Here is a 19932-nt window from a genome sequence, read left to right on the forward strand (position 1 = left end):
TGCTGATTGGGATTTAATCTCTCTGCTGGACACACAGGTCCCCAGGGCCGAATATGCAATTTGCTTCACTGCAGGCAGGGCCAGGGCAGGCGTGTGGGCAGGGGCTGCCCTGTCCCCGCTGGGCTTCTCCAGTCCCTTCGCTATGACACGCCTGGGGAACTGAGGGCTCCCACAAGAGCTCCAGCAGAAAAGCTGCATGCGACACAGCTCTCCTCCCAGCACGAGAGATCCAAAATGCAGCACTCACACATGCAATGGGTCTCAGTTTTGCTCCCATGCACGCAGGTATCCCATAAAACCCAGGGCTGACGGGCTTAACAAAAAGGACTGAAAGAAGAGATAGAAAAAAGCCTAGGTTTCTGCAGGGATCCTCCCAACACACGGGGACTAAAAATCTCCTTATTGATGAGACAGCCCCGTGAGCAGGGAGCCTTGGGGAAAGGCTGTTCTATTTCTGGCCGAGAGATTCCCATCAGGGAATTGTGCATCACCAAATATAACATATCATGCCTGGAAAGGAGATGGTCTGTGGAGCTGAAGCCCACTGTGGTTGTACGGCAAGTCTGACACCCTCGGGACATAACCCACAGACAGGCGAGGTCCCCAAATTCTTCCCAGACAAAGCTTATGATTGGGGGAACAAGACAGCTTGTTCAAGAAAACCCAGGTACACTCTAGCGAAGGCATGGAGCAACCAGGATCAGGATGGTGTCGTGGGTGCCTCTGAGCATACAAAAGATTGCGTATTTACTGGATGCATTGAGGGAGCATTAACAGTCTGGTGGTATCACTAGTCTTCCTGCCAGCTCTGAGCTGTCTTTCACTACGCAGAGCATTAAAAACCTTGAAAAGGCTCAGAACCAACCTCACCTGCCTCTGTACACGTGGGAGAGCAGGAGCTGGCCCTTTCTCCCAGCAGCCAAGCTCCGAGTCTCGCCTGCTATCACAGAGCAGATGTGGAGTGTGTGAATCAACGGACGCGGCACAGCGGCTGCTCTGCACTGATTTCACCAAGTGGGGTTATTGTCTAAATCGGATTAGAGACGCGAAAAAGCTGGAGTGGTAGGTAGAGCAAATGATGGAGGCTACCAGACCGGAGCGCGAACATCGTAAGAGCAGGGACTCGAATGCAGTGAGGAGCGTTTCTTCAAATCTCTTTGTAAAGCATCCTGCTCGAGCTGTGGCTGGATGTTGTTTTCCAAAGCGACTCTCTTCTGTGCCAGTTCCATCGAGCTCTTCTGCAGACCAGGAAGAGGACCCAGAAGCAGATTTCTGATGCCATGAAAAAACCCCTTCCTTTGGTATCCACCATTGCATGCCGGTGGCGGAGCATCCAGCAGCCTTCCCTGTTCCACAGCCAGGTCCCGTGGGAGCCTGGTGCGAGCCCACCTTGCACGACTTACCCCCAGGGCTCTGTGCCTGCATAGCACAAACTGTGACCAATTGGAAATCATTCCAGCATCATGTCTTTGACTTGGAGGGGAAATGATTATGAAAGCAGCAGGTTTTCTGCAGATGGCGTACAGGATACAGGCTTTGCCCTAGCAAGGATCAAGCAAGAAACCAGGGGTGGAGCAGAGCTAGCCCTGCTCCAATTTCTGCTCTGACAGTACAGCAGGAGACCCAGAGGGAAGGAAGGACCTCAGCTCACCACGGTGCTCAATCCAAAGGCTTTGTCTTGGCTGCATCAAACCGCAGCAGCAAAAACAGGGCTGTTTTATTACTGGGCTTTGCGGAGCAGAAATACGCATTTTTATTTCCAGGGAGGGTGCAGAAAGTGACACCATGGGAAAGAGCCTCCTCTGAAATTTGACCCAACAACAGCACAACTGTGGCATCTGCCTTTGGCCCTTGTTCCGGTGAGCTGCTCTGATGGTCAAGGCTGGTTCCCGGAACCTCTCACCATTGCAATATTTATTTCCTTCTGCAGCAAACCAAACCCCAAACCTTTTAAAAGCCCGTGTGACACAAAATCATGTTAAAGCAACTCTTTTGGGCTCAGACCCTCAAGTTTTTGCTGAGGGCTCTTTTCCCCCATGCCTCTTGGTCAGAGCATTTAAAAAAGCACCACCAAAAGACAGAGGTCTTCACTTTGCACCATTGAAACAAAAACATTTTTACAAAACAGGCACTTCGGCTCCACAAAAAACCCACAATTGACAGAATTTACCTGTCTGTGGAAAGGCCCCGACTAGCTGCAGAACAGGGGAAGAACAATTTGTGACAGCTTTACAAGGGGAAAATCACTTTCTTTCCCATTTGTAGAGCACAGAACCAAAGATCCTAATTTGCTTCCATAAATTCCCTGTCAGAGCAGTCCTTAACGAAACCAGGTTGCAAAACTCCTCACTAACGAGCAGATGGCACCTTCCTCACTGGCACTACAGGCCACTCACACTGATAATACCACCAAAATCAGCACAGGCCTGTGAGGGAACCTGATTTTTGTACAAGCTGTTACAGTCCTTTTGAGTAATGTTAATTTTATTAAAATACCTAGGAAACACTGGTGGTAATGTCTGAAGTCTTGGATCCTGCATGACCGTTAGGGCAGGAAAATATTCCGGTAACTTCTTAGACATCCAGCCAGATCACGTGCTGCTAGGGCTCCTGTTCCCCATTTCATATACTGAGAAATACTAAGTATAATTCAAAATAAGAAACATGTTTTAAAAAATGGCATGCCAGGGCTTCTTTACTGACAAGATCTTCAGTTACTTTGATTTGCATTTCCTTGCAAGCTCCCTCTAAAGTATTATATGTTTCCCATCAGTGCCAGTGTAATTTTCAAACTCAAGCAAAGAAATGGCTCACTCCTCAGCTCTGGTCAAGAGGCATACCAGGAGGATTTCTACAGCTTCTCAGCAAACACCAACTCAACCAGTGCCTGCAAAATTCTCCCAGTCCTACTGAAGCTGTAACCACCAAGCAGATGTTATTAACCAGCATCAGCAACTCAGCTGCACCATAATGAGGCAACTTTTCTTCATGCGAGACCTTTCCTCCTCTTACCCGGTTCATAGGAGAGTCTCCTATGGTATGAACTTGCAGAAGGAGGGGGAATAAAATAATTTTGGGTATTTCCCTCCAGATATGAAGTTTGGCTTGTCGTAATCGTCACAGGGGAGCACGGCTGCCTCTGGATGGAGCTGTGTGGTGGTTACTGAGCTCCTCAGTGTCCTCACCACCATCCAAGGCAGGCCATTCACCTCAGTGATGCCCTCCCTCCTCAGGGGAATGACATCAGTCTTTTAGGTCTTCCCTGAGTCTTTTTCCCCTTTCCTTTTTGCCCATCACCCTGAAAACTTTAAGAGACGCTGCCATTTCCAAATCATCACGTAGTGGGTCTCCCCGTGGCGGCACGCATCATGCCACGATGTGATGTGACTGGAGCCATAAAGTGCTTTTTTGGTAGCTTTCACTGTGGGTAAGACCACACAGAAGAATGATTTATGTATATATTCTGTCCTCTTTCACCCCACTACTCACTCCAAGCTCCAACCGCTCAAACCAGACCTTCGACTTAATTATACCCTGCCGCACAAAGAGTCTTGGTTTGGAAATCAAGCACGAAGGGATGTGTTTTCGGATGATGCCAGCACTGAGAGAGGAAAAGGGATAACCCAACTTCACAGGAGGAAGAGAGGGCAAAGAGGTAGCCCTCAGTGCTCCTTTGGGCACATTACAGAGGTGGAGAGCTAAGCGAGGCCCACAACGCTTTTCAGAGAAACACCCTAATAACTAGTGTTTGGCTTCTGGCTGACCATTTGAAGTCCCCTGTGCCCCCCCTGTGACTGGGAGGTGCTTTGCTTTCCCCTGCTTGGACACATGGGGCCCAGGGGCCCAAAATCACCCGCAGACATTGGGGCCCTGAGTGGGGACATGGCGCCAGGGAAACTTCAGCCTCCAGCTTGGATGAGCACGCATGGTGCATTGTGAACCACCAAAACTGACCTTCAGGGTCCGCTCTAGCCCCATCCATTTCATGAGTACTGTATAAACATTAAGAAGCATATATGCATAAAAATATATAATACACCTGGGAAACAGATACAACATGAGCTACAACTTCCCATGCGACAGTTTCGGTCACTCAACTCTTTCTCATCATAGTAGGAGGAGGCTTTTGCTGCACCTGCATCAGTGGCACGGTTCATTACTCCCTATCAGTGGGCAGAGGCGGGCCTCAGGGCGTGCGGCTGAGCTCTTGGACGCCTTCCACGAAATGGTGGAAACCTCCCAGCCACTGTGAGATCAAGATGTGGAAACCGAGGCACACAATTTCTCCCAAAGCGCCAGGGGATTAATTGCCAAAGCTGAGCTGTCACATTCAAAATGCAGTTGCTGTACAGCACCCACGTGGTGGTTCTGCCCCATCTCTTGCCCTGTTCCCTACACGAATCTGCACAACGAGATTATAGTCTCTGTGTAACACTGCTGGGGAAGATTCTGCCCGCACGGCAGGAGAGAATGATCTGACAAATCATTTCCACAGCACAGCAAGCTGCTCCCCAGGAGGGATGTCAACAGGGAGAGGTTAATCGTCCCAGGCCCAGCGCTGTATGATCTGGTGACACCAAGTTTTATCCGCTCATCCATACCAAGAGTCAGCGTGGCGTCCGGCAGGCTGGGAGCTGGCAGAAGACTATGTGCTGCCGTCCTTGCTCTCTGATTAACCCCGAGAGACGCCTTGCAAGGCAGTGTGCTTCCATTTCCCATTCCGCAATGCAACTTGTCACTGTAAAGACGAGAGATGTAAAAATACAGGGTCCACTAAATATTTTTACTTATTTCTCTGCTTATGACATCTTTTTACCTTCAATTAAATCAACTAAGATCCTAACCAGACCAATTCAGTCTTCCAGAAGACGCAAGCTCTGGCTAAATGCGACATTTGAAATAGCTCAAAATAAAAACATCTCAAGAGGTGCAATCCCATATGCCAAATCCATCCTTCTCTTGCGTAGATTTAATAGAGTTCAAAGCCAGAAGGGCCCATTATAATCGTCTAAAGCTGCTTTGCTGCACGGAGGGGTGGAGGCAACGATGGAAGGTGGCTGAGCACCTTCCAGGCTCTAAGGGTTGCGTGAGAGCAAGCAGAGACAAAAGATAAAGGCAGGGTGGATAGAGATTTGTGGGATTTCGAAATGGTAAGGAGACGGGGAGAACTGACCAAACCTCTCCTCTGCATTGGGTCCTACCCCACTTCCCCAGCAACTGGTCCCATTGTCACTACAAACTGGGATCAAACACCATGGCGGCAGGACCAGAGCCAGCGCTGCGGCTGTAAGGCAGCAACTCCAAACCCGCCCCATCAGCCAACACATGCGCGTGAGACTCCATGCGAGCATCAAGGCATCCTTCAACCTCTTTTGTCCTCTAAACAGGGCTTATATTTCCTTCCACCCCAATTTTACTTCCTTTTTACTCTCCTTGTGTCCTGCAAAGGATGACCGTCAACCTCGTGTCCCACGCCAAGCCTGGAGCCTGCAGTGCACTCAGTGCATATCGCGTGTTTCGCTTATGTCTGCTGTGATGAAGCCGAACAAAAACAAGCTCGGGAGGGTTTTAATTTTCCAAGCTTTAGATGAAATGGATTCATTTAAAGCATTTAACCCACTTCACAGTTCCTTCGAGAGATCGGTGTTTTGCTCTTTAAATAGGAGCCATGTTTAAAACTCTTGCCATAATTCATTAAATTAACCTCAGATTGCAAATGCAGCTCCCTCTTATTGAATCTTGTAATATTTATTTGCCAAGTTGTGATATTTGTAACCGTGCACATTATACATATTAGGGAAGGCGTGAGGGAATGGGAGAAGGAAACTATTTCTACTGTAAGTTGTGTAAATGCATTTGCACGTCGCAAAAAACTAGGGAAAAGTTATTGTAATTAAAATTACTGCCAGGGTATTTTAAACATGGGAGAATAAATAGATTTCGCTCTGCTTGACACAGGCTCCTTTAACTCGGAAACTTAATGACAGAAGATGATTAAAAATATCTTATGGCGTGTCTGAAATCTGCAAGCTTTTATGAGAAAAATGTTCTTGGGAATGAAAAGACATCAAGTGAAGGAGGAACAGCATCCTACACAGTGCTTTACAGGCCCAATTCATGACTGCAGCTGTCATAGAAAATAATGAAAAGGCATTATATCTTTTTTCCTTTTCCCCACCTAACAGAACAGAAAAAACCCACAGATACTCTTGTAGCAAGAAGATCCCTTTACTCTAGCTCTCAGAGCAGCAGCATTTAATACCACCAAGAGGATCCTCCATGAAACCATGGCAATGGCCAAAGAGCTGTTGGACCCTCACTTAGAGGCATCACTGACAAATCCGAGAGGGTGCAGGGCTGGCCCTGGCACCCCGCTGCCTTGGCCCAGCGCCACGGGACAGTCCCAGCACCCAGCAAGAGCCAGAACTGCGTCCTGCCTGGTAAAGTAAAGCTCTTTTATCTCTACCAGGTTCAGCCCTGGAGAGCTGCTCTGCCGTTTACACAACCCCAAGCTGCTCCTGGCAGAAGAAGCAGCGGCTCCTTCTAGGGCTCATCAGAGAAGGGCTGATCTCTGGAAGTGAACGGGCTGGCAGCTTTTCCTCGCACCCAGCCAGCTTCTCATCTGAGTTCCTGAGCTTTAGCAAAGCTGCACGATCTAAACCTGGCCTGCATTACTCCCCTCTCCCCAAAATCCCCCTGAGACCCTCAGAGGGGCAGGGGGCTGCTGCCCTCAGCCCCACGCTCCCCCTTGCCAGAGGGCAAGGTGGTGGCCGGTCCGCTGGGGGTCACCACGGAGGGGACGCACGCCTGCCTTCCTGAGCAGGTCAGCTGTGACCCCCACCGTGGCCCACGCTGTGCTCCAGCTTGCTGCAAGCACCTCATCTTTCCTCGCACCTGCCTGGGCGTGGGAGCCCGCCCTCCCTCCCCTCAGCCACGCAGAAGTGGGTGAAGAGGAGTACGGCCAAGCACAGCTGCCGACACCCCCCCAGCGCAAGAGGATGGAATTGGCGCCCATGGTGAGACATTTGGGGTTTGCTGCCGCATGGATGTTCGGATGGGATTATTTGCAGAGCATGCTGTGCAAGGGGCTCCCTCAGATGATAAAACTCCTCCTGCAGAGGCAGCTGGGCTTTGGAGGGTTAACGCAATGACTGGGGAGAGGCAGCAGCATCCTGCTCAGCAAGGGAGAAAACTGAGATATAGACGATCTGGATGTGCCTCGGACTTTGGGGACTGTTCGAGGAGCTGGAGCCACGCCACGAGAGCCGTGTTAATCAAGCACTGCTGCCCACATCCCGCTCCGCCGGCCACTGCTCATCTGGACAAGCTGGTAATGCTCCAAACAAACTTTCTTTCATTTTTTGCAGTTTTGCAAAATTTACTATGAAATTGCTTTCCCTTAAGTAGTAAATCTATAAAAAAATAACTCCCATCCTCCTGGCCGTCCACCCCCACCTTGCCCAAAAATACGCCGCGAAAAAGCGAGCAATTGAAAAACTCCTTTCATCAGAAACCCTACATCACAGACACTTGCCCTCAGCTGGCAATGTCATCGCAGCTCTGGTGCTGGTTAAAATTCCCTGTAACATCAGCCCTGCCCTGGGGTGAACTGGGATAACACCTCACCAATAGCTTTTCTGAAGACCTTAAAACTCGGACTGCCTGATTTGCAAAATGAGCTATTTCAGATCATTTTGATCAGGGTGTTTGTTATATTTCTTTTTGTGCCACTCAGGGCCCGGGACACAGTAAGCATGGGAACTCAGATTCACAGGCAAAGGGAATCAAAAAACACAGGAGCAGCACAGCCATCTACTCATCATTTCCCCGACTGTGACATGAAAGGAGCCATGTGATGACGCATAGCCGAAAGAGAAGATTTTATTAGCACCCGCTTCATAAACTACCCTCCTTTGTATTAGGGTATGCTTAAATCGGGGCCCTGTGATGCAAAAAGTGCTGCACAAGTTACAGCCCCCATCTGAGGAGGTTTATGAGTCCAGTGAAACACAGCAGACCCAGAGGAAGGATGGGAAGGCTGTGTCAAGGTGCACTGTGGAGAAGCATCCCTGCAAATCCTGACCAAGACAGGAGAGCAGGGTGGAAAAAAGGAAAAGCCAGGGGAAAAAGTGCACCAGAGAAGGATCTTCTTGTGCAAACACTGAGTAAAGGGTCCGTGCCTCAGTTTCCCCATTATGCATGAATTATCTAAGGCGTGGCAAAGAGCAGCTCTCTCGCTGGGAGGCGCAAGCTGTTGCGAGCCTCTTTCAGACGGGCCCAGAGCTGCACTGACAAGTGACTCCATTGCTTCTGGCTGATGGCAGCTGAGGAATCAAAATGGGCAGCATCTGAGCGCCTTGACTGCTGACACAGTTGCCCATTTGCTCCTAGGCTTCAAAAATCTCAGGATAAACTTCCCTCTTTGCCAGCATGGCTGTTAACCCATGGTTTTCGCCAACAAATTAACCTGCTCGCTTCCCACCTGCGTCTCCATCATCCTCACGTCCCCATCATCTGCTGACGGGTCACAGACAGTGCCTTGGATGAGCTATTGCCAGACTCACTCGAGCATGCAGCACTCACAAACTATTGCAAATAGAGAGGTTCTGTCAAAGCCTCCACCCCCAGGGAAATCAAATCTTGCCTCCCAATTTAATTATGATCAGAGGGCAATCGAACTCTCAAGGAAAAGCCACGCGGCTCTTTTTGGTACCTGCCCTCTTGCACGCACGTGTTGCCCTTGAACCTGGCTCTCGGTCCAGCCTAGGGCAAAGCAAGAGAGACCCGGGGAAGAGGAGGCAGGAGAGGAAAGAAGGAGCATGCAAGGAGGGAGCTGGAGGGATCGGAGGGCTGGCAGGCTCCCGACGCCGAGCTCAGGTGCTGTCCTGCTGCACCGCTCCACCTGGCACATGCCGGAGCAACACTCTAACGAAGACAGCCTTGGCACGCGTGCCAGCCAAGTTTTCTCGCAGGCTAGCAGATACTGTTCCTTATCCAATTCGTACACATGATCCTCCTGGACCCGGCTCAGCTCTGCTAACAGCCCCAGAGCTGGAAAGGAGAAGAGAAAGTAAAGGGAGAGAGCAGCAGGGAGGGAAGGTTAGGGATGATGGCTAGAAGGGTTAGGAGCAGGGCCCAGGTGTTTATGTATGATGTGTTTAGGTTTTCAATGACTGAGTATTTTGACTAAAATCCTGCTAGGAATGGGGTTCCTATTAGGGCAAGGCTACCAATGGTGAGGCAAGAGGTAGTTGTTGGGAGTGGTTTTTGTAGGCCGCCTATTTTTCGGATGTCCTGTTCTCCTTGGAGGGCATGGATGATTGATCCGGAGCAAAGGAAGAGTATGGCTTTGAAGAAGGCATGGGTTGAGATGTGGAGGAAGGCTAGTTGTTGGAGGTTTAGTCCGATAGCGACTATTATTAAAACGAGTTGGCTTGCTGTGGAAAAGGCGATGATTTTTTTGATGTCGTTTTGTGTAAGGGCGCATGTAGCAGTGAATAGGGTGGATAGGGCTCCCAGGCAGAGGCAGAGGGAGAGTGCAGTTGGGTTATTGGCTAGCAAAGGGTGAGTGCGGATAAGGAGGAAAATTCCAGCAACAACTATTGTGCTAGAGTGGAGTAGGGCAGATACCGGGGTTGGGCCCTCTATGGCAGCAGGTACTCAGGGGTGTAGGCCGAATTGGGCGGATTTTCCTGTAGCGGCAAGGATGAGGCCTAGTAGAGGGACCGTGTGGGTTTGGGTTAGGGTAAGGGTTTGTTGGATTTCTCAAGTATTTAGGGTTGATGCTAGTCATGCTATGCTTAGGATGAGGCCGATATCTCCGATTCGGTTATATAGTACGGCTTGGAGAGCGGCTGTGTTGGCTTCTGCTCGGCCATGCCATCAGCCAATTAATAGGAAGGATATGATTCCTACACCTTCTCAGCCAATGAATAGTAGGAATATGTTGTTAGCGATGGTTAGGGTTAGTATGGCGATTAGGAATATTAGTAGGTAGAAGAAGAATTTTGTGATATGTGGATCTGCAGCTATGTATCATGTTGAAAATTGGAGAATACACCATGTTACGAATAGTGCAATTGGGAAGAATATTGCGGAGTATTGGTCGATTTTTAGGCTAAGGGGAATTTTACAGTTTATGATGAGTTTTCATTCTCAGCAGGCGGTGATGCTGTCTATGCCTAGATATGCAAATAGTGTTATTGGTACCAGGCTGGTTATGAAGGCAGTTTTTACTGTGGTGGTGATAGTTGTTGGAGAGTTATGAAGTTTTTTTGATAATAAGGGGAGTAGTGCGGGGGTGAGGATAATAGTTAGTGTGAGGCTTGTAAGGGTATTTAGGATTAGTGTAGTATCCACTACTTTTACTTGGATTTGCACCAAGGTAGGTGGTTCCTAAGACCAATGGATTGCTATTATCCTTTAAAAGTTAACGGGGCTGAGGTTTTAGGCTCAGATACAAGAATTAGCAGTTCTTGTTGATTGGGTTCTCCGCCTCGGCAGGTAAGAAGGGTTTAAGTTCTATTTTTAGAATCACAGTCTAATATTTGGGTTGAAACTATACTTGCATAGAGGGGCTCCGGAGATTAGTCCTGATTTTAAGATCAGGAGTAGTAGGGGATGATGTGGAGGGCTATTAGGAGATGTTCTCGTGTGTTTGAGTTTTGGATTGATGTGATGTAGGTTGGTAGCGTTCCTCGTTGGGTTGTTAGGAATATGAATAGTGTGTATGCGGCGGTTAAGAGGGTTGCTGTTCCGGTGAGCATGATTGTGGGAGGGGATCAGTTGAAAAGTGTGATTATAATTGTTAGTTCTGCTATTAGGTTTGTTGTGGGGGGGAGTGCCATGTTTGTAAGGTTAGCCAGTAGTCATCAGGTGGCTATTAGAGGAAGTATGGGTTGTAGGCCTCGTGTTAGGATTACAATTCGGCTGTGGGTTCGTTCATAGTTTGTATTGGCTAGGCAGAATAGTATTGATGAAGTGAGTCCGTGGGAGACCATTAGGATTATTGCCCCTGAATATGATCAGTGGGTTTGAATTATGGTTGCAGCAACGACTAGGCCTATGTGGCTTACGGAGGAGTAAGCGATGAGGGATTTTAAGTCGGTTTGGCGTAGGCAGATTGAGCTGGTTATAAGGGCTCCTCAGAGTGCAAGGGTTAGGAGTGGGTAGTATAGTTGGCTTGGGAGGGGGGCTATTAGAAGAGTAACTCGTATGATGCCATATCCGCCTAGTTTTAGGAGGAGAGCAGCAAGTAGTATAGAGCCTGCGATTGGGGCTTCTACTTGGGCTTTAGGGAGTCATAGGTGGAGTCCGTATAGGGGGGCTTTTACTATGAATGCTGTTAGTAGGGCGAGGCCAGATAGTTGGTAGGGGTAAGGTGAGTTAGTTTTAGTATTGTTAGGTGAAGGGTACCGGATTGGGCATGTAGGTGGAGGATTGTGACTAGTAGGGGAAGTGAACTGATTAGAGTGTACAATAATAGGTAGATGCCAGCACTTAGGCGTTCTGGTTGGTTTCCTCAGCGGGTGATTAGGATCAGGGTTGGGATTAGGGTTGCTTCGAATGAGATGTAGAATAGAATGAGGTCTGAGGCTGAGAATGCTAGGAGAATGAATGGTTGGATAGTGATTAGGGCTATTAGGAAGGCTCGTTTTCGTGCCAGGGGTTCGTGTTGTAGGTGGTTTTGGCTTGCTAGCATTATTGGGGCAGTAGTCAACAGGATAGAACTAGCAGGGGGGATGAGATTTGGTCGACGCTGGTTCATTGTGTTAGGTTTTTGTATGGGTAGTATGTTGGGAGAAGTCATTGTAGGCTGATAGTGGCGATTATTAGGGCATGAGTGGTGATGTTAGTTCATAGTAGTTTTTGTTGAGAGAGGAGGGCTGTGGGTGCAAGTATGATTGTTGGGATGATGATTTTTAGCATTGTAGGAGGTTTAGGTTGTGAAGGTGGTCAGAACTGTGGGTTCGTGTAGAGGCTACTAGTATTGCTAGGCCTGTGCCTGCTTCGCAGGCAGAGAATGTGAGTATAAGCACTGGTGTGGTTGTAAGTGCTATTGTTTGGTTTTTGAGGGGCCAGATGGAAAGGGCGAGGTATATTGATAGTATTATGCTTTCTAGGCATAGTAGGGCAGAGATTAGGTGGGTTCGGTGAAATGCTAGTCCTAAGCTGCTTAGAGCGAAGGCTGAGTAGAAGCTTAGGTGTATGAGCAACATAAAGAAAGTCATAGTGTTATGCTATGGTCTGTTGGGCCGAAATCAACTGTCTTGGTTAGACTAACTTTCTGCTTATTTTGCTCACTCTAGGCCGCCTTGTGTTCATTCGTAGATGAATCCTAGAGTTAGTAGTAGGATGATGATGTAGGATCATGTCATGGTGTTGGTGGGAGATTGAAGTTGAGTGGCTCATGGTAGTGGGAGGAGGAGTGCGATTTCTAGGTCGAAGAGTAAGAATAGGATGGCTACTGAGGAAGAATCGGATAGAAAATGGTAGGCGGGCGGACCCTAGTGGGTCAAAGCCACATTCATATGGGGATAGTTTTTCTGATTCTGGGTTGGTTTGAGCTAGTCAGAAGTTTAGTGTAGTTAGGGTGATGCTTAGGGTGAGAGAGAGTGTTAATATGAAAGTGATTATGTTGATTGCTCTTCTCTGGGTTTGCACCAGATTCTATAGATTGGAAGTCAATTGTAATTAGTATACTAGAAGAGCAGGATCCTCATCAGTAGATAGTTATGTAGAGGAATAGTCAAATTACGTCTACAAAGTGTCAGTATCAAGCTGCAGCTTCGAATCCGAAGTGGTGGTTAGATGTGAAGTGGAATTTGATTAGTCGGAGTAGGCATACAGATAGGAAGGAGGACCCAATGAGTACGTGGAGTCCATGGAAGCCCGTAGCGACGAAGAAGGTTGAGCCATATACGCCATCGGCAATTGAGAATGGGGCATCGTAGTATTCTATTGCCTGGAGAGCCGTGAAGTAGAATCCTAGCAGGATTGTTAGGGTTAGGGCATGGATTGCTTGGTTTCGGTTACTTTCTGTGATACTATGGTGTGCTCATGTTACAGTGACGCCTGAGGCCAGGAGGATGGCCGTGTTGAGTAGGGGTACTTCTAAGGGATTTAGGGGCTTAATTCCTGTTGGGGGTCATTGTCCTCCAAGTTCTGGGGTGGGGACTAGGCTAGAGTGGAAGAATGCTCAGAAGAAGCCCAGGAAGAAGAAGACTTCGGATGTGATGAAGAGGATTATACCATATCGGAGGCCTTTTTGGACTGTTGGGGTGTGATGTCCTTGGAATGTACTCTCTAGTACAATGTCTCGTCATCATTGAAGTATGACTAGGGTTATGGAGAGTAGGCCTAAGGTTACTAGTTGTGGTGAATTTTGGTGGAATCATATGATTAGTCCTGAGGTGGTAAGTAGGGCAGCAGCTGCCCCAGAAATGGGCCATGGGCTTGGGTCTACTATGTGGTAGGAGTGTGCCTGGTGGGCCATTAGATGTTTTCTTGTAAGTATAGGCTTAGTAGTACGAATACATAAGCTTGGATTATAGCTACTGCTACTTCTAGGATTGTTAACAGCAGTAGGATTGACGTGGTTAGGATTGAGATTGCTGGTATGATGGGGAGGAGCACAGTTGTAGCTGTGGAGATTAGTTGGATGAGGAGGTGGCCTGCTGTGAGATTTGCTGTGAGTCGGACGCCAAGTGCGAGAGGGCGGATGAGCAGGCTGGCAGTTTCAATTATAATTAGGGCTGGGATTAAGGGGGTGGGGGTTCCTTCGCGCAAGAGGTGTCCTAGTGAGATAGTTGGTTGGTTTCGTAGGGCTGTGAGTAGGGTTGCGAGTCAGAGTGGGAATGCTAGTGCTATATTTATTGATAATTGGGTAGTTGGGGTGAAGGTATAGGGGAGGAGGCCTAGTAAGTTAGTTATGAGTAGGAAGACCATTAGTGACGTTAGGATTAGAGCCCATTTATGTCCCTTTTTGTTTAGGGGTATTATTAGTTGTTTTGTGATAAGGTGGAGTAGTCATGATTGTAGGGTGGAGAGTCGGTTGGTGATTCATCGGTTGTCTGGTGAAGGGAGTAGTAAGGCAGGAAGTAGTATGGAGAGTAGGATTAGGGGAATGCCTAGGAGGTATGGGCTTGTGAATTGGTCGAAGAAGCTTAGGTTCATGGTCAGGTTCATGGGTTGTTTTTGGCGATTGTTATGGCTTTGTTGGAGGGTGGGGTGGTGGTGAAGGATAGTAGTTTTGGTTGAATTAGGAGTGAAAATGTTAGCCATGAGATCAGTATGATAAAGAATCATGGGTTTGGGTTGAGCTGTGGCATTTCATTAAGGAGGATGTGGTGTTTCCTCTATTTCTAGCTTAAAAGGCTAGTGCTGTTGCATAGCTTCTTAATGATTAGGATGATAGTAATGAAGACCAGCTTTCGAAGTGTGAGGGGGGGTAGAATCTACTACGATTGGTATGTAGCTGTGGTTGGCTCCACAGATTTCTGAACACTGGCCGTAGAAGACTCCTGGTCGAGTGGCAATGAATGATGTTTGGTTTAGTCGTCCTGGAATTGCATCAGTTTTTACTCCTAGGGCGGGAACGGCTCATGAGTGGAGGACATCGGCGGCGGTGATGATGATACGGATTGGGGATTCTATTGGTACTACTATTCGATGGTCCACTTCTAGTAGTCGGAAGTGTCCTTGTGGAAGTTCTGTTGTGGGGAGCATGTATGAGTCGAATGACAGGTCTTTGAAGTCTGTGTATTCGTAGGATCAATATCATTGGTGGCCGATGGCTTTTAGGGTCAGGTCTGGCTCTTCAATTTCGTCTATTATGTATAGAATTTGTAGTGATGGGAGGGCAAGTAAGATAAGGACGATGGCTGGTAGAATTGTTCACATTAGTTCGATTTCTTGTGTGTCTACAGAGTTTGAGGATAGTTTTTCTATTAGTATGAGGGCTAAGAGGTAAAGGACCAGGCTGCAAATTGCTAGTGCGACTATTAGGGCATGGTCGTGCAATTCGACAAGTTCTTCTATAATGGGAGATGATGCATCTTGAAATCCGAGTTGAGAGTGGTTGGCCACGAGAGGTGTACGAGGGTTTCACTCGTGATTTAGTCTTGACAAGATTATGTAATTAGTTTACTAACACCTCATAAGAAAGAAGCATAAGTGGTTTGTATGAGATTGGCTTGAAACCAGTGTATGAGGGTTCGACTCCTTCCTTTGTTGTACTTGAACGAAGGCTGGTTCTTCAAAGGTGTGGTATGGGGGTGGGCAGCCATGGATTCATTCGATGTTGGTAGGAGTTAGTTCTGGTTGTAGGATTTTTCGTTTTGATGCGAAAGCCTCTCAGGTGATGAATATTAGTATGATTACGGCTGTTATTGAGATTAGTGAGCCGATCGAGGAGATGGTATTTCATAGGGTGTAAGCGTCTGGATAGTCTGAGTATCGTCGAGGCATGCCGGCCAGGCCTAGGAAGTGTTGAGGGAAGAATGTTAGGTTTACGCCTGTGAATATTACACCGAAATGTGCTTTTGCTCATGTGGGGTGGAGGGTGTATCCTGTAAAGAGTGGGAATCAGTGGGTGAATCCTGCTATGATGGCGAAGACTGCTCCTATTGATAGTACATAGTGGAAGTGGGCAACTACGTAGTATGTGTCCTGTAGGGCAATATCTAGGGAGGAGTTTGCTAGGACGATTCCTGTTAGGCCCCCGATGGTGAAGAGGAAGATGAAGCCCAGGGCTCATAGTATTGGGGGGTCTCATTTGACAGTTCCTCCGTGTAGGGTGGCGAGTCAGCTAAATACTTTAATGCCGGTTGGGATGGCGATGATTATAGTGGCAGATGTGAAGTATGCTTGAGTATCTACGTCTATTCCTACAGTAAATATGTGATGGGCCCATACGATGAAGCCTAGGAATCCGATGGATAGTATGGCTCATACTATTCCTATGTATCCGAAGGGTTCTTTTTTGCCAGCGTAGTATGTGACTACGTGTGAGATGATTCCGAAGCCGGGGAGGATTAGGATGTAGACTTCTGGGTGACCGAAGAATCAGAATAGGTGTTGATACAGGAGTGGGTCTCCTCCTCCAGCAGGGTCAAAGAATGTTGTGTTTAGATTTCGATTGGTTAGGAGTATGGTGATTCCAGCAGCGAGGACGGGGAGTGAGAGTAGGAGTAAAACTGCAGTGATTAGTACTGATCAGACGAATAGTGGGGTTTGGTATTGTGATAGGGCTGGGGGTTTTATGTTAATGGCAGTTGTGATGAAGTTGATTGCTCCCAGGATTGAGGACACTCCTGCTAGGTGGAGGGAGAAGATGGCTAGGTCGACTGAGGCACCGGCATGGGCCAGGTTTCCAGCTAAGGGTGGATATACAGTTCATCCTGTGCCTGCGCCTGCTTCTACTGTAGAGGAGGCTAATAGGAGGAGGAATGATGGTGGAAGGAGTCAGAAGCTTATGTTGTTTATACGTGGAAATGCTATGTCGGGGGCGCCGATTATGAGGGGAACCAGTCAGTTTCCGAATCCTCCGATTATGATGGGTATTACTATGAAGAAGATTATTACGAAAGCATGAGCGGTGACAATTACATTGTAGATTTGGTCCTAGGAGGGTTCCTGGTTGACCTAGTTCTGCATGGATAAGTAGGCTGAGGGCAGTTCCGACTATGCCAGCTCAGGCACCGAAGATAAGGTAAAAAGTGTGCCGATATCTTTGTGATTAGTTGAGAATAGTCATCGGTTGATGAAGGTCACAGGTAAGATGGCTGAGTGTTAAAGCGTTAGGCTGTAGTCCTTTTTACAGAGGTTTAATTCCTCTTCTTATTGGCCCTGTAGTGAAATTCGTGTTGAGTTGCAAGTTCATTGATGCACATTAAATATGTGTCAGGGTCTGATTAGGCAGAAGCCCGCTGGTTTGGGCACCTAGCTGTTAATTAGGGGCTTGTGGGATCGAGGCCCGCCTGTCTAGTGTTATAAGGCCCTAGCTTAATTAAAGCATTTGAGTTGCATTCAGTGGATGCAGGTTAGTATCCTGCGGGTCTTAGCAGAAACTAAGAGGGTTTAACTCTTGTTTAAGGCTTTGAAGGCCTTCGGTTTAGGTTATCCTAAGTTTCTTATGTGACTGTTTTAGGATTGCTGGTGATAGTGGTAGGAGTAGGATTGACAGGGAGGTGAGGATAGCAGTTGGGGTACTTGTTGATTTGTTAATGTATCATTGTTTTATGAAGTTAGTGGAGTTTTGTGGAAGTGTGATTGTTGAGTGGTATGCAAGTCGAAGGTAAAAGAATAAGCCTAGGAGTGATAAGATGGCTATTGTTATTGCTGACAAGGCTATCTCTTGTTTGGTGAGTTCTTGAATGATTAGTCATTTTGGTAGGAAGCCGGTTAGTGGTGGAAGGCCTGCTAGAGAGAGCAGGGTCGCTATTAAAGTTGCATTTAGTATGGGTGTTTTTGTTCATGATGTTATTATAGTGGATAGTTTTAAGGTTTTAGTTGTGTTTAGGGTTAGGAATACAGCAGTAGTTATTAGTGAGTATAGGTAGAAAGTTAGTAGGGTGAGCTTTAGATTATAGGTGATAATAATGGCTATTCAGCCTAGGTGAGAGATGGATGAAAAGGCTAGGATTTTTCGGGTCTGAGTTTGATTTAATCTTATTCACCCCCCTAGGGCCGCTGAGGCGACTGCTATGGCGGTTAGTAGGGTTGGGTTGAGGGAGTGTGATGCTATGAATAGGATTGTGATTGGGGGGAGTTTTATTATTGTGGATAGTAGTAGAGCAGTGGTTAGGGATGAGCCCTGTAGGACTTCTGGGAGTCAGAAGTGGAATGGCACTAGTCCTAGTTTTATTGCAATTGCTGTTGTTAATAGGGTGGACGCTAGGGGGTGGTTTAGTTGAGTGATGTCTCATTGGCCTGTAGATCAGGCATTGGTTATGCCTGAGAAAAGGATTAATGTTGAGGCGGCTGCTTGTACTAGGAAGTATTTGATTGAGGCTTCGATGGCTCGAGGGTGATGGGGTTTTGAGATTGGGGGATAACAGCTAGGGTGTTGATCTCGAGGCCAGCTCAGCCCATTACTCAGTGGTTGCTTGAGATTGTGATGGTTGTGCCTATGAGTAGGCTTGTGGTAGAGATTAGTTTTGCATGGGGGTTAATTAGCAAGGGAAGGAGTTGAACCATCATTTTCGGGGTATGGGCCCGATAGCTTTATTAGCTGACCTTTCTAGAAAATAATATAAAGGAAGTATGAAGAGTTTTGATCTCTTCTGTGTGGGTTCAATTCCTACTTTTCTAAGGTTTTAGGAAATGAGAGGGCTGGTGTACCTCTATGTTCACTTTATCATAGTGACCCTTTATGTTCAGGCACATCTCCTTAAGTAAGGAGGCAGGCCTGCATAGGAGATTGGCATGCTAATGTGCCATAGGCATAGTGCTAGTGTTAGGGGGAGGAAGTTTTTTCAAAGTAGGTGTATGAGCTGGTCGTAGCGGAATCGGGGGTAAGAGGCACGGATTCACAGGAAGGTGGAGGAAAGAAGTAGGGTTTTTGTAGCAAGGGCTACTGAAAATAGTTCTGGCGGGGTGTTGAGTGTGCTTGGGTTTAGGAATAGAATGGTAGTTAGTGCATTTATTAGCATAATGTTTGCGTATTCTGCTAAGAAGAATAGGGCGAATGGGCCAGCTGCATATTCTACGTTGAACTTCATACCAGTTCTGATTCTCCTTCTGTCAGATCGAAGGGGGCCCGGTTTGTTTCAGCTAATGTTGAGATAAATCATATTATTGTAAGGGGCCAGGAGGAGAAGATAAGGTATAGTGGTTCTTGGGTGGTGGAGAGGGTGCTTAGTGTATAGTTGCCACTTAGGATGATTGTAGATAGTAGGATGATGGCTAGTGTTACTTCGTAGGAGATGGTTTGTGGTACTGCTCGTAGTGCGCCGATTACGGCATATTTTGAGTTTGAGGCCCAACCTGATCATAGGATTGAGTAGACTGCTAGGCTGGATATAGCTAGAAGAAAGAGGAGCCCTAGGTTTAAGTCTGTTAGGGAAAATGGTAGAGGTAGGGGGATTCAGATTGTGAGGGCTAGGAGGAGGGCTAATATAGGGGTTATAATGAATAGGAGGGGAGATGAGGTGGAAGGACAGATAGGTTCCTTAATGAAAAGTTTTACCCCATCTGCTACGGGCTGTAGTAGGCCAAATGGGCCCACAATGTTGGGCCCTTTTCGGGCTTGTATGTAGCTTAGGATCTTTCGTTCTACTAAGGTGAGGAAGGCAACGGCGATGAGGATTGGGACAACATAGGATAAGGACATAGCGAGGTGGTTTAAGATGGGGGATTGGGACATGTTTGGGCTAGAGAGAGGATTTGAACCTCTGGTCAAAGGGCTTAAGCCTTTTGCACTTACCTGGCTTTGCCACGCTAGCGATCCTTTTCTAGGATTGGGATTAGGTGTAGGGCCTCTTTTAGTAATTTAGTTGGGTTCATTACTTGTGGGGGGCATGTTTAAAGCATTGGCCCCACTTTTCCGGTCCTTTCGTACTGGGAAAAGTATGTTCATAGATAGAAACCGACCTGGATTGCTCCGGTCTGAACTCAGATCACGTAGGACTGTTAATCGTTGAACAAACGGACCCTTAATAGCTGCTGCACCGTTAGGATGTCCTGATCCAACATCGAGGTTGTAAACCCCCTTGTCGATACGGGCTCTTGAAGGGGATTGTGCTGTTATCCCTGCGGTAGCTTGGTCCATTGATCAATTGTATTGGGTCTGGTTACTGTTAGTACTTTGAGGAGTTGCTCTTGGTTAAGAGAGGAGGTCTTGTTTTGGAGGATTTGTTTTTCTCCAAGGTCGCCCCAACCGAAAAATGTGAGCCAGTGCTTGGTAGTAGTGGGCCTGATAGGTTTGATTTT

This window comes from Phalacrocorax aristotelis, chromosome W (genome assembly GCF_949628215.1).
Source record: "Phalacrocorax aristotelis chromosome W, bGulAri2.1, whole genome shotgun sequence".
Taxonomy (NCBI): Eukaryota; Metazoa; Chordata; class Aves; order Suliformes; family Phalacrocoracidae; genus Phalacrocorax; species Phalacrocorax aristotelis.